At 47.3% G+C, this 23,915-nt stretch overlaps 1 long non-coding RNA gene across 1 annotated transcript; it reads left to right on the top strand.

Annotated features, from left to right (window-relative positions):
• Positions 1-763: 763 nt before the first annotated feature.
• Positions 764-21,984, top strand: LOC310692994. The gene is made up of 2 exons (XR_014518938.1): positions 764-1,377; positions 17,070-21,984. It is a non-coding gene; the product is annotated as an uncharacterized lncRNA (long non-coding RNA).
• The last annotated feature ends 1,931 nt before the right edge of the window (positions 21,985-23,915 follow it).

Raw genomic sequence — 23,915 nt, forward strand, 5'->3', positions numbered from 1 at the left:
CCGCAAATCGGCTTTATATGCCACCACCCCACCCCACCCCACAGCCAGAGCTCTTCTCCCTGCCTGGGCCAGCCTTCCCTTGGCTGGCGGGCCACACCCCCCTGTCTCCGCCGACGGGGCGGGCAGAGGAGTCGCTGCCCCGCGGGGCAGCCAGGCAAGCAGACAGGCAGACAACTCGGGGAGACTCCCTCATGGGCGATCGACCGCGGTAAGATTTTTTGGGGGGGGGGGGTCCCGGCCAAAACACCCCCCCTCCCCACCGCCACCCGCCTGAGTCACGCTTTTGCCGGGGAGGAGAAGCAGCCAGGCAGCCAAGGAGGGAGGGAGAGGCGGCGGCCACGCCAGGAGGCGCCCGGTCGCCTCTTCCCCCTCCCCGGCCTCGGCCCCAGGCAGCCGGGAGATTCCCCGTGCCCCCCCCCAGCCGCCGCCGCTGGCGGAATCTCTTCTGACTACCCCCGCCTGTGCAACGCCGCCGGGTGAGTCCTCTCGGGGGAGCCCCTCTGGGGATTCCCCCGGGTCCCTCCTCCACGCGGGGATCCTCGCCTGGGCTCCGGACGCCGGCAGGTGTATTTGAAGAGGGGGGTAAAGAGGGGGGCGGGCGGCACCCCCTCCTTCCTTCCCTCTCTCCCTTGCCTGTCTCTTGGTGTTACGCAATCAGAAGTGCGGGGGGGGAGAGACCCCCCCTGACAGCTCCCCGCCCCCTTTCCCCCCTCCCTCCCCGGTGGGCTTTTGTCAGATGGGGGGGGGGCAGGCGGGGGGAGGCGGAAGCCGCCAGCCAGCCAGACGGAGCACCGGGGTTCCCCCGGGAGCGCGCAGCAGACACTGGCGCCCGCCTGCTCGGCTGGAGAGAGAGAGAGAGAGGAGTGGGGAGGGGGCGCGCTCCCGTCCCACCCCCTGGAGCTGGGCTCCTTGCTCTGCCCGAGATGTGGAACTCAGGAAGCAGGTGGCTTGGCGGGGTTGGGACACGAGAGCATTTTATTATTTCATTTTTAGAGGACGGGGATGCAGAAACCAAGCCCACCCCCCAAAAAAAAGACCCACGTGGAGCCCAGGCTCCGCTGGCCTGACTCCCCCCCCCCCCAGCAATGGCTTGACTGTCTCCACGTGGCTGCTTTGCTTTGCAAAATACAGCGCGTCCAGCCTCCTGGAGGACAGCGATGGTGCCAGACACAGCCTGCTTTGTACGTGCTCAGACAGTTCCCTTTGGGGGCTTCGTAAAGACATCTAGGAAAGAGACCCTGCTGGATCGGGGGTTGCTGGAGGGTCCCTAAGCCAGGGCGCTGGCTGGCTGGCCGGCTGGATGCAGCCCTTCTCCCCATGGAATGCCTGAAGCTGACAGCCCTGACTACCTGGGATTCAGAGGTAGACTGCACTTAGGTATGGAGGTTCCGCTTATCCAACACATGATGCATGAATGCGCCTCAACCCCTCCTAAAACCCTCCTGTCTTGTGTCAATGAGTTTCGCACATGAATACATAGCTGTCAACGTTTCCCATTTTATTAAGGGAAATCCCCTTATTCCGAATAGGATTCCTTGCAAGAAAAGGGAAACGTTGACAGCTTTGCATTAATAATAACAATAAGAACTTACTCTTGCCTGACCATCAGCTGGACTGGGTGGTGCTGAGCTCTAGTTTTAGGAGAGAGGCGGAAAAACTTCTCTCTGCTTTCTCCACGTGGTGTATAATTTTAGAAGCCCGTAGAGTCATAGAATTGTAGAGTTGGAAGGGACCACGAGGGTCATCCAGTCCAACCCCCTGCAACGCAGGAATCTTTTGCCCCACGTGGGCCTCGAACCCGTGACCCGAGATTAGGAGTCTCATGCTCTACAAACTGAGCTATCTCAGTTACCTCCCCCCCTCCCTTGCAGGCCTTGAGGTGGGTGGGTGCATCACTGAAATCTCAGGTGCCGCATCTGGAAAACAAACAGGCATGCCTGGCTTTTTATTCCAGAGAACCTTGGCTTTCGCCAAGACTCCTGCTGTCAGTTTTGACTTCTGGGTGTAATCCGTGGGTTTTTAGGGTGGTTGGCTTTTTTGCATGCTTTGTCTTTTTTTGTGTGAAATGGTGCTGCCTTGTGACCTGTGCAGGGAGGACGGGGGAAATATATGGTTTAAATAATAATGAATAGTATTGCGCAGAAACAGGGCAGTTGAGGTGTCAGCGGCTGCTGCAAAGCAGTAAATTAAAAGTAATGCATGGAACCTCCATGGATAGGCCCAGTATACCCCCAGAGGGAGAATTCCACTGGGCTGGATGAGTCCTTGATCTGATCCAGTGAAGCACTTCTTACAAATCTGTTGTTTTTGAAGAAAGTTGCGGGCGCAGAGCTTGGGTATAGCCAGGATTTTTGTTGCGGGGGGCAGGCGGGCCTTTTGTTAGGGGCAGCAGAACCTCAGTTTTCTCTGTATTTTTATTGGACTTCTACTGATTGGGGGGGGGCAGGTGCCCCTCCCTGCCCCCCTACCTGGGCTACACCCATGCACAGAGCGTATTGGGGAGGTGATGATAAATTGGAAGGAAAACAGCAGAGGTTGGGATGGGGCCTGTCGGAAAGCACATGGTGCGCAGATTTGCCTCTGGGGTAAGAAGAGGCGGGTTGTTCTGGTCTTTGAGGGATTTCAGGGGAGCCAACTTCAGAGGTCTACTCTGCAGCCACCGCTGTGAAACTGCTTCCATGGTCTGCCACAGGACTGTGGTCTAGTGAATTCTGCAGAGACGGGGGTGATCTGGATGTTCAAAGTTCCCATCAGATTGTGGCTCTTGCAGCTCATTTCTACCAGAGCTTAACCCCACCCTTGATAACAAGCGTAAATCTGATCCTTCAAAGACTTTGCTATCTGGCTGTGAATGAGAGTCAGCAGACTCTGAGTAAGATCTGCGCTTGGTTGGTGGGGAGATGGGTGTGTGTGTGTGTCTTTCTACAGTGCAGGAAATTTTGCCGTCTCGTCTCAGCTTGTCAGGAGGGTTGGGAAACTCTCGTAAGGGAGAAATCTAGGCAGGGAAAAAATCCAGGGGAGCAATCTGTGAAATAAAAGTGAACTTTTGGATGCGGTGGTTCCAGAGTCGGGGTTTTGGGGGCGAGATGAGCTTACGTTTTATCCAACTGGCCCACAAAGTCCCTCTTCTGGAGCTCACGTTGGTCTGCAAAGGAACCCTGTTTTGCGGTGGCTGAGAGAGCGGAGGGTTTGCATGGAGTTTCTACAAAATACCTGTATCTTAACAAAATACCTGCATCTTAACTGGCGTAGCAAATCAGCCTTGGGTCACCTGCAGACAGCCTGTTTCTTGAGTTCTCCTCTTGATTGCTTTGCACAAATTCCACTCTGTGCCTTCTGCTGTTTATTGGCTATTCATTCTAATTTATTTATGGGGCGTTTATACAATGTTGCGCCAAGTCCCTGTTACCCCACACATTTTCAGTGCCTTTCCCTGCCAATTTCCTTACTGTAAAATATATATATCCAGGAGTGTTTTTCCTTTTTGGGGGGTGAGTGGAAACAGTTTTGTTGTGCACAAGCACCAAATCATCCACAAGTCAAGCAACCTAAATTCCTGATGTAAATAATCAGTCACCCCTCGTTCTCTTGTAGGAAGGGAGCGTGGTGTTTTGTGGTTCGCCTCAGGTGCCAAAATGTTTTTGGCTAACCCTGGTCGTGTGATGTGAGAACTGTCCCTCCATTTGTCCAGGGGAAATTCCTTGAGAACTCCAGCAGTCCTCATGGACAGGAAATCAGCTGCGAGATTAACATGTGACAGGAAAAGCAGATTAAAAAAACCACATGCTTCTAGCAGGCCTTTCCCCATTAACAATACAGGAATTTAATTCATTACGCATTTTTTTTAGATTTACTGTATTAGTTGCTTTTCTACAGAAAATGAACTTGGAGTGAATTACGAAAACAAAGATGCAACATAGATTCAAACGAAAAATGAAACCAACCTAAAACGGAATACTGTAATATATTCAACTGTGCCTCACTCAGAATTGAGCTAGGTATTACCTTGGTCGGGGTCTGCTCAAGACATTTTGACACCTGAGGCAAACCACAAAATGGCACCCCCTCCCCAGCAGGGAAGAAGGGGTGAGTTAATATCTGCATCAGGAACATGGATTGGCGGGTGGGAATAAAGATCTACATCAGGATCTGCTGCCCCTGTGGATCCTGCCGCCTGTTGCGGTCGCCTTACCTTGTCTTACAGACAGGTGGGCCGGCCCTGACCTTGGATGGTGTTTATTAGGTAGATCTTGCCAAAAGATTGATGCGTTCTCATTGCAAAACGTTTTTGCGAGCGTTGTATAGAGGCCCCGCTTCCAGTCCCTGTGTGCCTTTTTGACATCTGGAATCTTTTAAAGTATGTTACGGTTTGTGAAGGAACCGTGTGGTTGTGCAACGGTGGCTTTGCTGAATCTGTTGGAAGCAAGCTGAAAAAGTGTCTGAAGTGTCCAAAGCGTGTTGGATGAGCTTTTTCTTTTGTGGGGGTGCAGGGCTGATGGGAGGAAAAGAACGCCTCTGCTTGCAACAGAATGTAAGGCAAAGGAGTTATGGAAAATGAGCAGGCAGGTCCACTTAACTCTGGGTCATCCTTTGAAGGCGTTTTTGACCCTGGAGCAGCCATTCTTTGTGTCCTCCCCTTTTGTTTTTGTTTTTTTTATATAGATTATTATTAGTTTTTTAACATATCATTTTCAACGGTAATTAAACATACTTTTACAATTTTTTTTTACTTCCATCAATCTCATCTGAAAATTTCCCCATCTAATCTCTTAATATACATTTCTTACTTTCCCTATTACATTTAAATCTCATAACTAATATCTCTATTCTTTTTCTACTTTGTAACGTTTCATATATTTCTCCTTACAAAACTTCTTGTAGTCCTAGTAGCGTAATTTGTTGATTACAATTGCTCTTCAGGTAGTTCATATACTTCTTCCAATCTTCTGTGAATCTCTGGTCCTGCAGGTTTCGAATTCTTCCTGTCATTTTGTCCAATTCTACATTGTCCATTAATTTTGTCTGCCATTCTTCTTTCATTTCCCCTTTCACTCTCCCAGAGCTTCCCGTCAGCTTCCCTTCTTAGCGGTTATTAGGCCTCAGTGGCAGAGGGCAGTCTTGTCAGTAGGCGGAGCACATCTCCTGCGGGAGGGGCAAGGCAAACCTGCCTTCTCGCCTTACCTGCTCATGCTATCTTTTGCCAGGGCTTCAGGGCTGCCTCTTCTGGGTTGCCTGAGAGAAGTTGCTAGGGGGGTGGGGCACGTTGGCAGAAGAATAAGTGTCTTGGCGTTTTATGTAGGCTTACTGAAAATGTCAATGCTCGTCTTCGTGCATAAAAGGCAAATGTTTTCTGAGGTAACAGAAATTTTCTGGCTCCTTTGGCTACAAGGACCCTCTTTTTGACCCCAGGCAGGGGCATGATGTACCCTGTGCACACACACCCCGAGCCATGACCACAAAATTGTTTAACGCTCTGCTATGAGGACAGTACACGTAACCTGAGACGTCCGTAACATGAGGTATGACTGTACTTCGATGCACACTTTGCCGTAATATCTACATCCTACATACGTTAGGTTTGAGAACTGCCTTGCAAAATTTGGAGGAGGGCCCGTTTCACAGGATAGCCATGTTACAGTTTCCATATACGCTGGTACCTCGAGTTACAGACACTTCAGGTTACAGACGCTTCAAATTACAGGCTCCGCTAATCCAGAAATAGTACCTCGGGTTAAGAACTTTGCTTCAGGATGAGAACAGAAATCGCACAGCGGCAGTGGGAGGCCCCATTAGCTAAAGGTTAAGAACAGTTTCAGGTTAAGAACAGACCTCCAGAACGAATTACCGTATTTTTCGCTCTATAACACGCACCCGACCATAACATGCACGTAGTTTTTAGAGGAGGAAAATCCGTAGGCATGCCACCCGTAGGCATTCCCTCCATAACACACACAGACATTTCCCCTTACTTTCTAGGAGGAAAAAAGTGAGTGTTATGGTGCAAAAAATACGGTACGTTCTTAACCCGAGGTACCACTGTATTATCATCCTGCTGTTGCTCCAGAGAGCTGGATTGTGGTCTCTTTTGGCAAGCAAGACCTCCATTCTCTCTCCCCAACCAAAGAGCATGGAGTAGGAGGGGGGCAAGGGTCCTGTGGTCCCCTTCCTCAGGCCTGTTCCTTTGTCTATTTATGCCTCTGTCTATGGGTAGAGTACCCAATTAGCTCATGATGTTCTTCTTTATAAAAAGAAGGAAAATCCCATATCCATATCGGGGCCTTACCTTTCTTAGGCAAACCAGAATATTACAAAACAACAACAACAACAACAACAACAACAACCTGCCCTTCTGACTGGGTTTCCCCAGCCACTCTTCGCGGCTTCCAGCACATATAAAAACAAAATAAAGCGTCAAACATTAAAAATGTCCTTATACAGAGCTGCCTTCATGTGTCTTCTAAAAGTTGTGTAGTTATTAGTCTCCTTGACATCTGATGGGAGGGCGTTCCACAGGGCGGGCGCCACTACCGAGAAGGCCCTCGGCCTGGTACCCTACCTTCTCATTTGTTATAATAATAATTTATTATTTATACCATGCCATTATGGCTGGGTTTCCCCAGCTACTCTGGGCGGCTTCCAGCAAAATATTAAAACATAATAATTCATCAAATATTAAAAGCTTCCCTAAACAGGGCTACCTTCAGATGCCTTCTAAAAGTCTGGTAGTTGTTTTTCCCTTTGACATCTGGTGGGAGGGTGTTCCACAGGGCGGGCGCCACTACCGAGAAGGCCCTCTGCCTGGTTCCCTGTAACTTGGCTTCTCGCAATGAGGGAACCGCCAGAAGGCCCTCGATGTTGAACCTCAGTGTCCGGGCAGAACGATGGGGGTGGAGACGCTCCTTCAGATATACTGGACCGAGGCCATTTAGGGCTTTAAAGGTCAGCACCAACACTTTGAATTGTACTCGGAAACATACTGGGAGCCAGTGAAGATCCTTTCAGACCGGTGTTGTAGGGTCCCAGTGGCCACTCCCTGTCACCAGTCTAGCTGCCACATTCTGCTTAGTTGTAGTTTCTAAGTTGCCTTCAAAAATAGCCCCCAAGGCATCTGAGTTCCCCAGAACTCTTCATTTTCTTTACCATCAAGCCTGAGGAAGTGTCCTGAGGTACTCAGAAGCTTGCATGCTGTTTTGTGACTGTGTCATTGGCCTAAGAAAGGTACAAACCTGATAAGGATTTTGGACGAGGATTTCATGTTTTGAGAGAGAGCCATAATCGTCTTGTGGGAAGGTGGGAGGCTGGACTGATGAAACCTGACTCTGTAGGGGGCGATGGGCTTCTCTGCACCCCAGATTCTGTCAGCGTGTACATCTAAAAACGTTGTGTGTGATGAATGTAGCAAGGAATTTTACATACACAACCAGCAATAAGCTCACCTATATGTGTTAAATTGCTTGTAACACATGAACAAATGTGTTTGTTCTTTGAAGTACATTACAAGTATGTTGCCATATTGGATGTAGGAGAAATTAGAATCAGTTCCCTTATGGAGGCAGACTCTCCTAACTGGTACTTTCTGAATCATCGTGAGAACCAAAACACAGAACATTCCTTCAAAATCCACAGTTCTCTGCAATGCAGTCCTCCAGCCAAGAAAGGGCTGCAGAAATACATACACCAGGGTAAACTGTGCATAAATATGCATACATTAGTGAAAATACCCTGCAAAAAATGCATTATATTTGGGGAAACCACTTTGCAAAAAAGAAAAGCATATTAGGCAAAATGCATGCAAACGTGTCTTATTAGGAGAAATTTGCACTCTGATGCTGTCGAATTTTCATGAGGACTTAAAAATAAATAAATCACAAACCGATGTGAAAATGTGGAAAACTGAAGACTGGAAAAACGAAAAACCGAGGGAAATGAAAACTGGCGAATTTGCCCGTCCCTCCTCTCTTAATGCTGGTTGTATATGTTAAATAGGGACCCGCAGTGCGTACAGAATTGTATCCAAATAATTTTGTGTGGCATAGCAGACCTGCCCTGAGAATTGGCATTTGCTTTGGCTCTCTGTTCAATGTCCGTTTGGTGCACAGGGTCGGGGTCATAGGTTGGCATGTGCTGAGGCCTCGCACCCCAATAGCTCCCTCCTCCCGGACAACGAACCTTTCCCCTCCTTTTCACCATTGCAGCTTGCTTGTTTACCTGCCCCTCCAGCCTGGAGGGGATAATTGAGCCAATTCCAGCGGTGAGAAAGGCAGAGGAGCGACTCCCATTGCCTGCTTGCTCATTGGCTTTGTCTGGTATCGAGGCAGAGGAGCCTCAGCAGTTGGCAACGATGGAAGTAAGGGAAGCACTTACTCTCTCACCCGAGGCCGCCCAAAAACTTGGGAGTCAACGTTGCCTTGGTATGCAAACCTGGGTTTATGACAGCAACATGTGAATGGGCTCTTCTTCAATGCTTGCCTGTTATGTTCAAATTGTCGTGGGCTGCCTGACTTCCCTCTGTGTAATGTAGGGTTGTATATCCCCACTCAGTTAGGTGCAGCGAAATGAACGGACCTAAGGCTGTTTACATACCATGACACCCACCCCCCGGCCCATTTTTTGGGGAACTGTAGTTTACCCCCGCACTGTGCTACAACTCCCAGCACCCTTAAACTACAGTTTCTGGGATATATATATGTCAGGGAACTGACATCGGAGCTAGAGGCGGAGGGAAGGCTCTCAAATGATGCTGGAGAAGGGCCCAGCAGGGAGAGAGGCAGCTCCGCAGATGGGGAAGCAAATCAGCGCAACACCAGGGATATAGAGGGGCTGATGGGGGAATCGGCGAGAGGGCTCCAGGACTCTTCACCGGACACCAGCGGGGAGAGCACGGGTCCTCCGCTACCCACGCCCACCCTGCGCAGAAGACTTCCGCGCAGAGAGAGTAGGAGGAGACTGGGTGTCAAACAACTTTTATGTTGGAAAAGATTTAAGAAACGCCCACTGACGGATTCTGCTAGCGACTGAGGCAGCCACGAAGTGAAGGGCTGCCCAGACTGAAAGGGTTTAGCAAGGCAACAAAGCCTGGAGAGGCGGCAACTTACGCACGAGCAACCCATACACATTAAAATATATATATTGAGAAGGGGATGTGCTTTAAACATCTGGCTTGTTCACAGCCTTAGTCATGTCCATTAATTTAAAGGGGTCTTCTAACACTGGATCTCAACGATTTATTTATTAGGGACCTTGCCGAAAACCCACAACTTAAGAATATATACATGGTTAGTATATATGCCAAGATTCACTTTGTGGTGTAGCGGTTGGTCAGGAGGTCGGACGAGAGCTTGGGAGACCCAGGCGCAAACCCCCTTTCAGCCATGAAGTTCATTGCGTCATCGTAGGCCCGTTACTCACTCTCTTTCAGCCTACCTCACAAGGTGGTTGTGCAGAGAAAAGGTGGGAGGACAGAGAATTGTTTATTATGTATTTAATTATGGGGTATCAGAGTTTTTAGGGGGTTAACCAGGCTGGGATAGCTGGCTTGTTGGTTTTTGAATGTCTGATGTAGATTTTTTCAATTTCGTTGTTCTCTATGGGACAACGACAATAAAGATTATCGTACTGTATCGTAACCTCGCCTGGCACTCGGAGCTCTTTGTACGAGTGTGAAACATAAACTTATTTACCCAGCACCACCATTGCTCTTCAACGCAGGGAAAATGAGGGACTTTTGGGGGCAGATGTGTTTCTTTTGCACCACCATAATGCCCCTAAAAATCCTTATTGCTCTTGCAGTATCCTTCCGGTCGGCCGGACTCAGGTCGGCCGACTTTTCTCCAAGGCTGGAGCCACCGACGGCTTGGTGTGGAGGAAAACACCTGCGGGACCACGAAGCTACGTTTACCTTTGCCTTACTTTTAGCCCTGCCTAAACCCCGCTGAGGAGGACCACCTGTTGATCAACGGGTTTAGTCAGTCGTAAATCCCGGGAAGACGTCTCGAGCGCCGCTGGGGGCCTCCCGGGAGCGGCTTGGCAGGGATGGGGTTGCGTTTCGCTAGAGACGGGAGCGGGAGAGCCTTGGGAACGTGTGCTTCTCGTTGGACGGGTCTTGGAGTGAATCCGAGGGTGCAGTCGGGCTGCCCCTACATGTCCCAAAGCGCCTGAGTCACCCGCCTCATCCAGGGCTGCCTGCGTCGCCTTTCCACACACCAGAAGGCCATTCAATAGAGCCCTGCAAGCAGTGCTAAAAACTCAGATACAGTTGCCATCAAAATTATTCAACCACCATTGCAAATCAGGTTTATTATCAAAATTTGCAGGCTTTCAGCTGTTTGCAAGGAGCAAATCAAAGTTGGGTTTTCAGCTGAATTTGGGGAAACTGCTTGAACAGTGCTGGATTTTCTTAGCTTAGGGGACCTTCTGCCTGCAAGACAGATGCTCTGCCCGGATAGCTCAGTTGGCTAGAGCATGGTGCCAATAACGCCAAGATTGCGAGTTCGATCCCCGCATGGGACAGCTGCGTATTCCTAACTCTACAATCCTATGATTCTATGACCACTAGGCCATGGCCCTTCTCAGTTTGACAAGGGTTTTGTCCATAGTCCTTGTTTCTTGGGCGAAACAGCACTGCTTCTGTTACCCAAATTGTATTCTCTGGGACTTCTGCTGGGAGTTACTGGGCGGTTAGTTCCGTCCTGAGCTTAGGAAGCGTTGATACCTGCTGGCAAGGTTTCCTTCCCAGAAAGAAAAGCAAAATTAAAAGCAACGTTGTGTGGATTTAAATAAACATTCACACTGTCTGTATTAGAAAAGTGTGTAGAAGATAGAGAAAGGTTACGGTGTACTTACTTTTACTTTTATGTTTTTAGGTTTGATGTTATGTTATTAGTAACTTTTTCTGTCAGGAGGTAGCAAAGTGGGTGAAAGGGGAAACAAAACAGAAGCGGGAGTTGGGGGAAGCCTAGGAGGGAGGAATACATAGTAAATGTTCAGAATTTGAGGTGTATGTAATGAATGAAAAAGAAAAAGGAATAAATTTTTTATAAAAGAATAAAATAAAAGCAACGTTGTGGACAGGTTGCTGGGATCTCTTTTGAGGACCGCTTGCTCGTCGAGCCCAATGCCAACGCCTCGTGCTTTGACTGTAGTGAGCAGATAAATATTTTGGTGGGCTAAGTTGACAGGCGGGAGGAGCCTGATAACCACTCTCCATCTTGGGCTGATTGGTGACTTTGGGAAAAAACAAAAACAGATACGGCAGGGAATTTGGACCTGGTTGTTGGGGCTGTGGTTGGCAGGATACACACTGAGACCTGGGATTGTATCTTCCAAGGCAGGGTCCTTCCTGTCACAGGAACAACAGAAGAGGCTTGCTGGATCAGACCAATGGCTCATCAAGAATCCTAGGGAGGTTTGCCTGACGCCTTCATTATACAGTGGTACCTCGGGTTACATATGCTTCAGGTTACAGACACTTCAGGTTACAGACTCCGCTAACCCAGAAATAGTTCCTCGGGTTAAGAACTTTGTTTCAGGATGAGAACAGAAATCGTGCAGCGGTGGCAGCGGGAGGCCCCATTAGCTAAAGTGGTGCTTCAGGTTAAGAACAGTTTCAGGTTAAGAATGGACCTCCAGAACAAATTAAGTTCTTAACCCGAGGTACCACTGTGCACCTTTAGACACCAGGCAAAAACTTTCGTTTTCAACCAGGCCTTTGGTTGATCTGATTTACATCCTATGGCCTTTTAAAATGTGTTTTTGTTTTTTTAAATTGGGGGGGGTGCTGTTGTGTTGTTGTTTTATTTTTGTTGGGTGCTTTGTGGTTTTATGTCTTGATTTTATTCTGTGAACTGCCCTGAGACCCCCGGGTATAGGGCGGTATATTCATCATCAACATCATCATAATGGAATGGTAGTTGGAAGGGAACCCAGGGGGTCATCTAGTCCAACCCGCTGCAATGCAAGAATCTCAACTAGATCATAGCCAACCAGATGCCTACGGGAAGCTTGCAAGCAAGACCTGAGTACAGGAGCCCTCTCCCCTCTTGTGATTTCCAGTTTTCAGAAGCATAGGCAGTGCCAGATTTATGTATAAGCTAAACAAGCTATAGCTTAGGGCCCCGGGACTCTCTTGGGGGTCCCCCCAAAAAATTAAAGGAAAAGAAAACTGGATGTACATTTCCAAAATATAAGGTAAAAAACAAATAAAATAAAACCTACATACAGCAACAGTGTTTTGTGTTGTGTAGGCTCCTATGATGTAAGTCATGGGCCCCACCTGCTAGCCTCCTCCCTAAAATATCACTGGTTTGCTCATTTCTTTATATAGGGTGCCTACATTCTGCATGGACTGGTTGCGTGGCCACATGTGCAAATGGCTTGAGATATCTATTAGGTCCATAAATTACCATATAGCAGATAGTCAATACAAAAAAACAGCGGCAATTTGTTGTTGAGAAAGGACAACTCGGCATACAAAGGGCCCCATTACCTTTAGTAGCTTAGGGCCTCATCAGACTTAAATCCGACCCTGAGCATAGGCACCGTGTGTAGAAGTCATTCATTCATAGCCTTTCTCCTCCAGTTCTAAAGCCATCCTTGTTGGTACCCATCACTGCCTCCTGTGAAAGTGAGTTCCGCAGTTCGATTATGTGCCATGTGAAGAAAAAAATAGTTTTGCCTCCCTTTCCTCCTCCCTCCCAACCCCACCTTTCAAGAGCTAAGGAGCAACTTTTGAGTTTAGTCCTCAGGTGTTCTTGGGCAAGGTCTTGTAAATCCAAAATCCCACTGGGAATGCAGAAGCTCTTAGGTCTGGCTCTGGCATAGCTCAGTTGGTTAGAGTGTGGTACTCATAATGCCAAGGTTGCAGGTTCGATCCCTGTGTGGGACAGCTGCTTAATCCTGCATTCAGGGGTTTGGACTAGAAGATCCTCAGTTTCCCTTCTGTAATGGCCGGTGGCTCTTTCTATCCCTTCTGTAATCTCTCGGATGTAATAATAATAATAATAATAATAATTTATTATTTATACCCTGCCCATCTGGCTGGGTTTCCCCAGCCACTCTGGGTGACTCTCAACCGAATGTTAAAGACACAATACAACACCAAACATTCCCTAAACTTCCCTAAACGGGGTTGCCTTCAGATGTCTTTTAAAAGTAAGATACAGTGGTACCTCGGGTTACATACGCTTCAGGTTACAGACTCCGCTAACCCAGAAATAGTTCCTCGGGTTAAGAACTTTGCTTCAGGATGAGAACAGAAATTATGCTCCGGCGGCGCGGCAGCAGCAGGAGGCCCCATTAGCTAAAGTGGTGCTTCAGGTTAAGAACAGTTTCAGGTTAAGAACGGACCTCCGGAACGAATTGAAGTACTTAACCTGAGGTACCATGGTAGTTGCTTATTTCCTTGACATCTGATGGGAGGACGTTCCACAGGGCAGGCGCCACTACCGAGAAGGCCCTCATTGAGGATTGTGTTTCACGAGAAAGAGGGAGACCAGGATTCCAAGAATCCTCTGTGACTCAGAATTAATCAGGAGCTCTATATATTGTGGCTGAAAACCAGCTTTTGCTCTCCTCCTCCTACCCTCCACCCCATTTTTCTAGTCCGGGGTGTGGCTTCAAATATTTAGGGAGTTGTTGAGCCAGATGGTATTTGACTTGGCCCAAAGTAATCTGCATTCTCCCCCCCCCCACGCACTCTATTATTTTAAACTCAAGTTGTCATTTCAAGGCAATAGTACATTAATCTAGTGAAGGGCTGTTAAAATATTTGACCGTGTTATTTATGGAGCCATTTTTCAGCCTTGATGGAAGATCACTGCATGGTTATGACTCTTGCTAACTGCATGCTCTCGACCATGAGGTAAGGTGAGGCAGACCCCCAAGGTGGTGGATTTGGGGCACCATTAAAGAGTTGGGAACAGATGGATCTGACCTGTAGGAGGCATCAGTCCTGCAGGTAGAAACCTGACTTCAAGACCTTTCTGCAGCCCCCCCCCCCTTCCCACAATAGTTTGGGATGAGGAGGGATGCATATGGCGTGTGATTTACGGATGAGTAAATCTACACAAATTTGGTTTCACTTTCTTACTTTTTCAATCTCGAGCTCAGTTCTACACATTCCTGCATCAGTTTGTTCTGCATCGGCATTTTAATGCAAATCTATCCATTATACACATTTTTGTATGTAGTTTTGCCTAATGTACATATTTTCCCACCACATATAACTTTTGTAAGCTGTTTTCATTAGTACAGTGGTACCTCGGGTTACATACGCTTCAGGTTACATACGCTTCAGGTTACAGACTCCACTAACCCAGAAGTAGTACCTCGGGTTAAGTACTTTGCTTCAGGATAAGAACAGAAATTGTGCTCCAGCAGCGCGGCAGCAGCGGGAGGCCCCGTTAGCTAAAGTGGTGCTTCAGGTTAAGAACAGTTTGAAGCTAAGAACAGACCTCCAGAACGAATTAAGTACTTAACCCGAGGTACCACTGTATATGCATTAATATGCAGGCTTTACTCTAGCCAACGCTTTTTAAATACACATTACTTACTTGGCATGAGAATTAAATTGCAAAATTTGGAGAAGTGCCAGTTTTGAAGGATGGCGGTGTTTTCGTTTGCTACTCGTTTTGGAAAAATGTGTGTTTGGTAAGTTTGCCTTTAAATGTGAACTGAATTGAATTTCTCCCCCCATCCCTGCTTGTGACAGGGCCTTATCTGTTGTAGCACCCTGACTTGGGAATGCTTTTCCCAGGGAAGATTGCCTGGTGCCAACTCAGATGCCATTTCCACTCAAAGGCACAGGCCTTTTGATTTGCTCAAGCCAATCTCCTTTAACTGAGGCCCTCCAGATGCTTTGGACTACAACTCCCATCAGCCTCAGGCAACATGGCCGTGATGGGAGGGGGCTGATGGGAGTTGTAGTCCAAAACTACTGGAAAATCTCGGGTTGGGAAGAGCAGCTTAGGCTATTGTGCTGATTCTGTTCCTTGCATTTTAATACTGTATTGTTTTCCTCTGACTTTCATTCTTGTTTCTGCTGGTGGTGCCTTTAAGAACGATGTATAAATAATCAAAATTGGCATGCTTTCTTGCATTGCCCTGCTGGAACTGACTCTAAGTGAGTCTACTTTATCTGTCTTTAGAAAGAAAGTACTTGAATATGCTGTGCTTGTGTTTGTGTGCATGTGCGTGGCAAGGGTGTGTTTTAAGTGAATGTGTGTAAATTTATTACTCCCCTGTAAAAATGCTTTGTAGACTTGGCCAATCCCTGCAAAACAGCATCTCACTTTTCCTTAGGATGTCCCTATTCTCATTAGATACACACTTACGAAACTTCAGGTTATTACAACAATCCTGCTAATGTTTTTATCCGTCTGCAATTTATCTGTAAATATTTGCTTTGTAAATATTCGACAAACCATTTCCATTCTTTTGTTTAAAAAAGTTTGTTATCGTAATTTCTTATTCTTCTGGTAAGTTTCGCCTTTCCTGCATATTCCATAGGTTTTGGACCCATTCTTACATTGCTGACTGCCCTCCTTATCCAGTGATCAAGCAAGCAGAGGTGTGCAGGCAAAGTCCACAGAGTTAAGAGAGGGCAACAGTTACATAGCGTTGCCACCCATCCCAAGTAATACAGAACCGTCCAGTATTTCAGTGTAAAATCCTACGTCCTGTATTGATTCAATACAGGATGCAGTTTGTCCTGTATTTTCCCCCCCATGGGGCCTCTGTCCGCATCCAGCTGGAGGGTGCTGCTGCTGAGATTTTAAATATATGTCCATTGTTTAGGGGTATGTGTACCCCTGCGTACCCCCAGAAAAACACTGCCCTTAACAGACTAGTTCTCAGGATTCTTCTTGACCTCTGAGCACACGTGTTATATGGTGACAAGACCTCACTCCTGTCAGCAATCGTGCTGCAGCATTCTTTGTTAAATAGAAGTTTCTGGGGTGCCTCAGACAGGAGGAGAAGGTTTAAAAACAGCAGCAGCAGCCTTCTCTGTCTTTCACAGATGTCCCAATCCTGATTGGATGCTAATAGCAAAACAGTAATGTTACCTGTAGTTTAGTCTTTGGAAGCCAGAGAACAAGGCTCCAGTGTTGTGAATCTAACGGGAGAAGAAGCTTTTTTTTTTTTTTAATAGTTTCTTCTCTAGCATGGTGAATTGTCAGTTCTGTTGCCACCCCAATGGCGGCCTCATTTCCTGTCACGGTGTTTCCTGAGTCTTGGACAGAAGTGAGCGTTTAATGTGTGAAGTAGGAGTTGGAATCTAGCAGGGTGATTGGTCAGTTTCGTTGTTACCATCTCCGATCGTGGCTTCCTTTCCTTTCCCTGTGTAATGCATGTTCTTTGTACTTTTGTCCATTTACTGTATTTATTTTCCCTGATTTGAACTATAAAATGGTGATTTTCTTGAGTAAATTTTTTTTAAAAATTATATCTATCTATCTATCTCCCCATTGGAAAGCTCAGAAGGAAGCTGGCAGCCTGCAGATTGTGACAGGGCAACTGAATGGCCTTGAAGACATCTGGGGAGGTGGAAGACAGTCGTGTGCATGCACACGAAAGCTCATACCAAGAAGTAACTTAGTTGGTCTTTAAGGTGCTACTGGAAGGAATTTTTTATTTTGACTGTGGCAGACCAACACAGCTACCTATCTGTAACTAGTCTTATCTCCCTCACTCTAGACTTGAGGACTGGGAGATGCCTCAGGCCATAATGATTAATGGCCTTCAGTAGGTTGGTTCCCTCTGGAGAGGGGAACTGATCCCAGCTGGAAGGAGCAAGGAGAGTTTAATCCTCCCAGACCTCCCTCTTCCCTTTCCCCTACAAAGCCGTTCCAGAATTCCTCAGCTCGGGTTGGTTTGCTCAGCATTCCTGCCTCACATCTTTGGCACCCAGTCAGTGTGTGATTAATACTCTGGAAGGTGCAGCAATTTCCTGAATATCCAGTGAAGGGCTGAAAAGAATCTCTCTTTTTTTAAAAAAAGTGTTCTTTCTTCTTCTTTTTAAAAAATCTGGATGAAAGCGCCAATGACTTGTGTTTTCATCTTCTTTCTCGCAGCTCGGTGATTCATCTCTTTGGAATAAATACCCTGAACATCGCCAGTTTATGTTAGAATCTGAGCAGGATTCTGACCGCTTGCCAGAGCAACCAGTTGCCGGTGGCTCCTTTTGCTGTGATCAGTGCTTAAATCAACCATGTGCTGTATCTGCTGGTTGCTACAAGAACTCATAAAGACATCAGAAGCATAGCTGTCAACGTTTTCCTTTTTAAAAGGGGAATTCCCTTATTCCGAATAGGATTCCTCGGAAGAAAAGGGGAAAGTTTACAGCTATGATCAGAAGAGTCCTGCTGGATCAGGCCAGGGTCCATCTAGTTCAGCTTCCTGTTCTCTTGGTGTCCAACCAGACTCTCCCTGTGAGAAACTCACAAGTAGGACCTGAACACAGGCGCCATCTCCCCTCCTGAGATTTCCAGAAATTGGTATATGGGAGCAATACTGACTCCAGTCGTGGAGGCAGATCAGAGCCATCATGGTTAATAGCCACGGATAACTTTCTCCTCTGTGCATTTGTCTAATAATCCTCTTTTAATCCACTCTATGCTGCCTTGGTCAGACCACACCTGGAACGCTGCCTCCAATTCTGGGTACCACAATTTAAGGAGGATGTTGACAAGCCGGAAGAGCATCATATCATACATACTGTTAGAATTCCTGCTCCGTGATTGCAGTCATGGGATTGTTGTCTTTCACATGACGGTGTATGTTTTGGCTGCACAAAGTGGGAAGTGACGGAGACAGGATGTTTGTGTTACTGTATTCTGTGAAGTGGGACTGTTGTCCTTTGTTCTTTCTCTTTGCTGTCTGATGCTAGAGAGAGAGGGAGCCATGTTGCAGGGCTCTGTGTGTGTTTATATGTAAATAAAGTGGATTAGCCAAAATGCTGAGTTGCTGAGGTCTGTTATGCAACTGCGCAAACTCTGCGGATCCCTAAGTGTGCCAATGTCTGTTGGCATCAGTCTTTGTGATGTTCGGGCAGAAGAAAGCTTTTGAAGCTCCTGAACGATCTACCAGGAGGGAGAGAACATGCCAGTCAGGCATGTGTCTCTGCCAGAGTTCTACTCGAGTGTAGGACAAGCTCCTAACAACATCACAGAAGGAGGTGGTCTACAACAGAAATCCTGTCTGCCTGGATACCTGACAATGGCCAGTGATGGCTTTACTTTGGCAGCCCGGCCATTCTTTTGTGATGGCAAATACGACAATGGGGAGACTTTCCCATTTCCTTCCTCCTTGCAGAGAAACATTTGAGGTCAATTTGGGAGAGTCAAAATGCTCTCCTGTACTATTTCAGACACGTGGTTTATATACTTATGTATGTGTTTGCCTTGTAAATTTATGAACATTTAATTTATATATTAACGTAAAGTCTTAAAACACACCCAGGTTGGTTGCCATTACTGCCCCCTGTTTAACTATGCACTGCGTGAAGAAATACTTCCTTTTATCTCTCCCCAATTGTCCACCATTCAGCATTGGCACTGGACGTGTTATGAGAGAGGGAGGAAGACTTTTGTCTGTCTGCTTTTCCTGGAACGCTGCCCTTGCTCTCCTGGCCCAGTCAGGAGAGCGAGAAGCCCATCCTCTTTGGAAGGCATGGGGATGCAGGTCAGAGAGAACAGCCTGCTTCTCTAGAGTATACTGCGGGGATGAACGAAGCCCTGAATTTTCTCACATGGTTTAGCTGTCGCCCAGAGGACTTGGCTTGCTGCGAGTGGTGGCAATTCCATCAGTGTTGGTGGGATCTGGTGGGGTGAAAGGCAAACAGGAGGTGGAGACGAAGCAGGACGCTGAATTAGATGGGCCCTTCTTCTAATCCAGCCAGCTCTTCTGATGTTCCTGGGAGCCTAAGGTGCAGTTGTGCATTAGGTAAAGGGACCCCTGACCGTTAGGTCCAGTTGTGGACGACTCTGGGGTTGCGGCGCTCATCTCGCTTTATTGGCCGAGGGAGACGGCGTACATGTGGCCAGCATGACTAAGCCACTTCTGGCGAACCAGAGCCGTTTACCTTCTCGCCAGAGCAGTACCTATTTATCTACTTGCACTTTGACGTGCTTTCGAACTGCTAGGTTGGCAGGAGCAGGGATTGAGCAATGGGAACTCACCGCATCTCAATATAAAAGCAATAGCATTGGAGGGAGAGCTTGCTTCACAAAAGTGGCAGCCACACGCACCGTTTCTGGCAGCGGCATGTGCTGTGACTCAGCCGCGAAGGAAACCGAGCATAGCCTGAAATGCCAAATGCTTGGGGAAGGTCCTGTGGAATGCAGGCATTGTCTAAATGCCTGGCGCATTCATCTTTGCTGCTGTTTGGCGCATTCAGGAACGCCCTGCCCTGGGAGTTTCTGGGTGATGACACCCTCGGGGAAAAGCAGGTAGATGGCTTAGCAAACGCTCCAAGCGCTCTTGATCTTTGAAACCCATTAGGAAGCAAACACAGGACAACAGCCCAAGCGGTCTGGGAGCCTTGCCATAGCCGAGAGCTGAGCTGACTGCAGGCCAAAATACATGATGCGTTTTGTTCCGAATCTGACGGCAGGCCTGAGCATACCAGGCTGGGAATAAACGCCATTGAACAAGCCAGGACTTTCTTTGTAGTGAGTACCATATGAATGAGTTTATTACTTCGGTCACAGACCAGTTCCAGCTCACATACAATATCAAGGAAGTCATAAAACAAGTTAGGGATACATTTGAATTTGCAATTAGGTATAACAGGGACAAAACAGATACAGTGGTACCTCTAGATACGAATGGGATCCGTTCTGGAGCCCCGTTCACATCTAGAGGTAAACGTAACTAGCGACGGTGTGTCTGCACACGCGCGCGCGTCGCTTTTTGATGCTTCTGCGCATGACGTCATTTTGAGCGTCTGCGCATGCGCTCCATTACTTCCGGGTTGCCAAGCAGTGCAACTCGAACGTGCTCAACTCGAAGCATATTTAACCCGAGGTATGACTGTATAGCAACAGTTTAAAAAATATATAAATTAAAACTTAATCACTAAAATATAAAATTATCATTTAAGGCCTTAATCATTATGGTAGCACAGCTTGTTCCCTAAGTTTTAGGGCAATTGCACAGAATTTGGCTACCCCTAATGTGATCTCAGGATCCTTGTCCTCTACCAGGGATTTTAGACATTGAAGTTTGGATTCATTTGGAGATTTTTGCATAGCAGGGGTAATAAATACTGAGCTTATATTCCCGTAGAAACGGCAGCGTAACAAGGCATGAGAGACAGTTTCTACCTCCATTCTTTGTAGTAAGTACCGTATCGGCTCGAATATAAGCTGCACCCACAATTAAGCTGCACCTTTAAAATTATTGGGGGGGGGGGAAACTACCCAAAAATTACAATTGCTAAAATTGCAAATTGCTATTCAATTACTACAATTCCGAAGGCACTCACACCCTTAAATGGGAAATGTATAAGAAAATCTTACGGGTACCAGAGAGGACCCGCAAGTGGGTTAAACAGTCTCAAGCTTGCAAATCGGCAATAAAACATTTTTTTGTTCCGTTTTGCTGCATGTTTCAGCAGTGACATCGTAAAAGCTAATTTTTGTAAGGTCACGAATTTAAGTTCCACTTTAACGGTCGGAATTTGGGAAAATAGTGCAGCTTATATTCAGGCCAATACGGTAATGTGTACAGCAGGGCTGAGGAAGCTTTCCCAGCCTGAAGGCTGCATTGCCTAGTGGGCAGTCTACTGGGGGAATAGTGTCCCTGGTTTGTGGAGCTAGAGGTTAAAGTGACAGATCCATGGCTGTGACCCTTACCCAGGGCCGGATTTAGGTTTGATGAGGCCCTAAGCTACTGACGGTAATGGGGCCCTTTATATGTCCAGCTGTCCTTGGTCAACAACAAATTATCGCTTTTTTGTGTTGAATATATGCTATATGGTAATTTATGGACCTAATAGGTATCTAAAGCCATTTGCACATGTTGCCATGCAACCAGTCTGTGCAGAATGTAGGCACCCTATATATAGAAATGAGCAAACCAGTGATTTTTTAGGGAGCAGGCAGGGCCCATTACTTGCATCATAAGAGCCTACACAACACAAAACACTGTTGCTGTATGTAGTTTTTATTTTATTTGCTTTTTATCTTCTATTTTGGAAATGTACATCCAGTTTTTCCCCCTTTAATTTTTTGGGGGGCCTTCAAGGGAGTGGGGCCCTAAGCTATAGCTTGTTGTTTAGTTGTTTAGCTTATACGTAAATCTGGCACTCCCTTTACCTTGGCACGGGAATCTGCACTGAAGCCATGCAAAGCTTTGAAAGGATGGTGGGGCAAGGAATTCAATTCTGTTCTGATTTAAAGGCAAGCCATCCTTTGAAAGTCACACAAGTTCTGCAGTGCAGCTCTACAGCCAGAGAATGTTTACGAGGATGCAAATATTTTGGAGAAAGTGTAAATAGACATGCATGCGTCAGTGAAAATAGCATTTGCATTAGGAGAAACTGCTTGTGTCTTTTTTTGTTGCGCTGTAGTGCAAAGCTGCCAACGACAGCAGAAGAACAGAAATGTTGGGGGGAGCGTTGCAGAAGAAGCAATAATGCCTAGAAGATGCATGGACAGCCCAGAATAAATTTACCATTAAAGGTAAAGGGACCCCTGACCATTAGGTCCAGTCGTGGCCAACTCTGGGGTTGCGGCGCTCATCTCGCTTTATTGGCCGAGGGAGCCGGCGTACAGCTTCCAGGTCATGTGGCCAGCATGACTAAGCCGCTTCTGGCGAACCAGAGCAGCGCACGGAAACACCGTTTACCTTCCCGCCGGAGCGGTACCTCTTTATCTACTTGCACTTTGACGTGCTTTCGAACTGCTAGGTTGGCAGGAGCAGGGACCGAGCAACGGGAGCTCACCCCGTCGCGGGGATTCAAACTGCCAACCTTCTGATCAGCAAGTCCTAGGCTCTGTGGTTTAACCCACAGCACCACCCGTGTCCCAAAAATTACCATTAATACACTATTATTGCATCTTTGACATGTTGCAGGACACATGCACACACCAGTCTGGAGTAGATAGGGCTGGGTGAGAACTGGTTTTCAATATTGTGATATATCACCAGCTAAACATCCTTATATACCGATATATCATGATGTCTGAAATAAGGATGGAGCTATGTAGAGACAGTAGTTGGCTTAACGGTCCCCCCCCCCATTCTGGTTTTTGCATAGCACACACATGGAAACATATCATGAGTTGGGATATATCGCCAAGTCAAAACCGATATCATGCTGTGGACTTCAAACTGGTTTGGGACGATTTAACATTATATCGCCCAGCCCTAGTCTGGAGGGACCTTCAGACTTGTAGATCAGCCTTGCCCACCATCTAGGGCAGGCATAGGCAAACTCGGCCCTCCATATGTTTTGGGAGTACAATTCCCATCATCCCTGACCACCAGTCCTGTTAGCTTGGGATCATGGTAGTTGTAGTCCGAAAACATCTGGATAGGCCAAGTTTGCCTATGCCTGATCTAGGGAGTCCAGGGTCGTGTTCTTCAACCGTGAGCATCCACATCTTGGTGAACCCCAGCTCCCATCCATCCCAGCCCAGCATGGCCAACAGAGAGGGCTGAAGGGAGTTGGAGTCCAGTGACTTCTGGAGGTTGCCTTGCTCCCATTTTAGCAGCTGCATTTTATAGTGGCTACATAGCACAAATAACAAGGCAGACTTCAGACTTTGCTTTGGCTGGCTTTCCCCAGCCTCCCTCTCTCCCCCACTCCCATTTCATTTACCGCTAATGGCATTGTTGAAAAGGGAAATATTTTCACCCTAATCAGCAGTAAACAAGAGTGATAAGAAACTGGTGCACACTGAGGATTTGGGCACAGTTTGGAAGGGCCCAGCAGCCTTGCTTGTTTGCTTCTAAACTTTGCACCGCACCGCTTCAGTTCCACATTCGCATCCCTGGTGCAGCTTAGAAGCATAGGATACAGTGGTGCCTCGCAAGACGAAAAGAATCCGTTCTGTGATTCTCTTCGTCTAGCGGTTTTTTCGTCTTGCAAAGCAAGCCCATTGAAGGATTAGCGGATTAGCGCTATTAGCGGTTTATCTGCTGATCAGATCAGCTGATAAGCGGCTTAGCGGCTTAGAAAAGGGGGGGGGAGGGGAAAAAACCAGCAGGAACTCGCACGACATTGTCGTCTTGCGAAGCAAGCCAATAGGAGATTCGTTTTGCGAAGCACCTCCAAAACGGAAAACCCTTTCGTCTAGCGAGTTTTCCGGCTTGCGAGGCATTCATCTTGCGGGGCACCACTGTACTATTCTATTAAATGATAATACTAAAATAAAACGATAACAGTAACCATATTAATTACATTCATATCCCAGCCGCCTTCCCAACGGAGCCCAGAGTAGTAAACACACGTGATAAGACTGGCCATCTTTCTGGATAGCTCAGTCTATGCCTGTTCTGAATCCACTTGGAGGACTCAGGCCCTGCTTGTGGGCTTCCCTAGGGGGCAATCTTGTTGGCCACTGTTAAGAACAGGATGAGGCCCCCCTGTTTGGCCTGATCCAGCAGGCTCTTCTCACGTTCTTCCAAAAATAAAATAAAATAAATGCCATCTGCTTCAGCTTGTTCTGCCTCTTGCCTGGTTTCAGCATCGCCCGATCATCATCTAATTAACTGTCCTGTTCTGTTCAGCACTCGTAATTACTAACGTAAATTAGCTCCTCCGCTCTGCGGAATGCGGGCGGCGGCGGATAAACGCTTCCAATTCGGGCCGCTGCTCAATAAACCGTTCTTGCCGCATGCCAAATGGTTGCCTTAAGCATGGGCTGGATCTGTGCACATGCAATACCTAAAAGATAAGTATTGGCAGCAGT

This window comes from Podarcis liolepis (genome assembly GCF_965112155.1).
Source record: "Podarcis liolepis genome assembly, chromosome: 14".
Classification (NCBI taxonomy): Eukaryota; Metazoa; Chordata; class Lepidosauria; order Squamata; family Lacertidae; genus Podarcis; species Podarcis liolepis.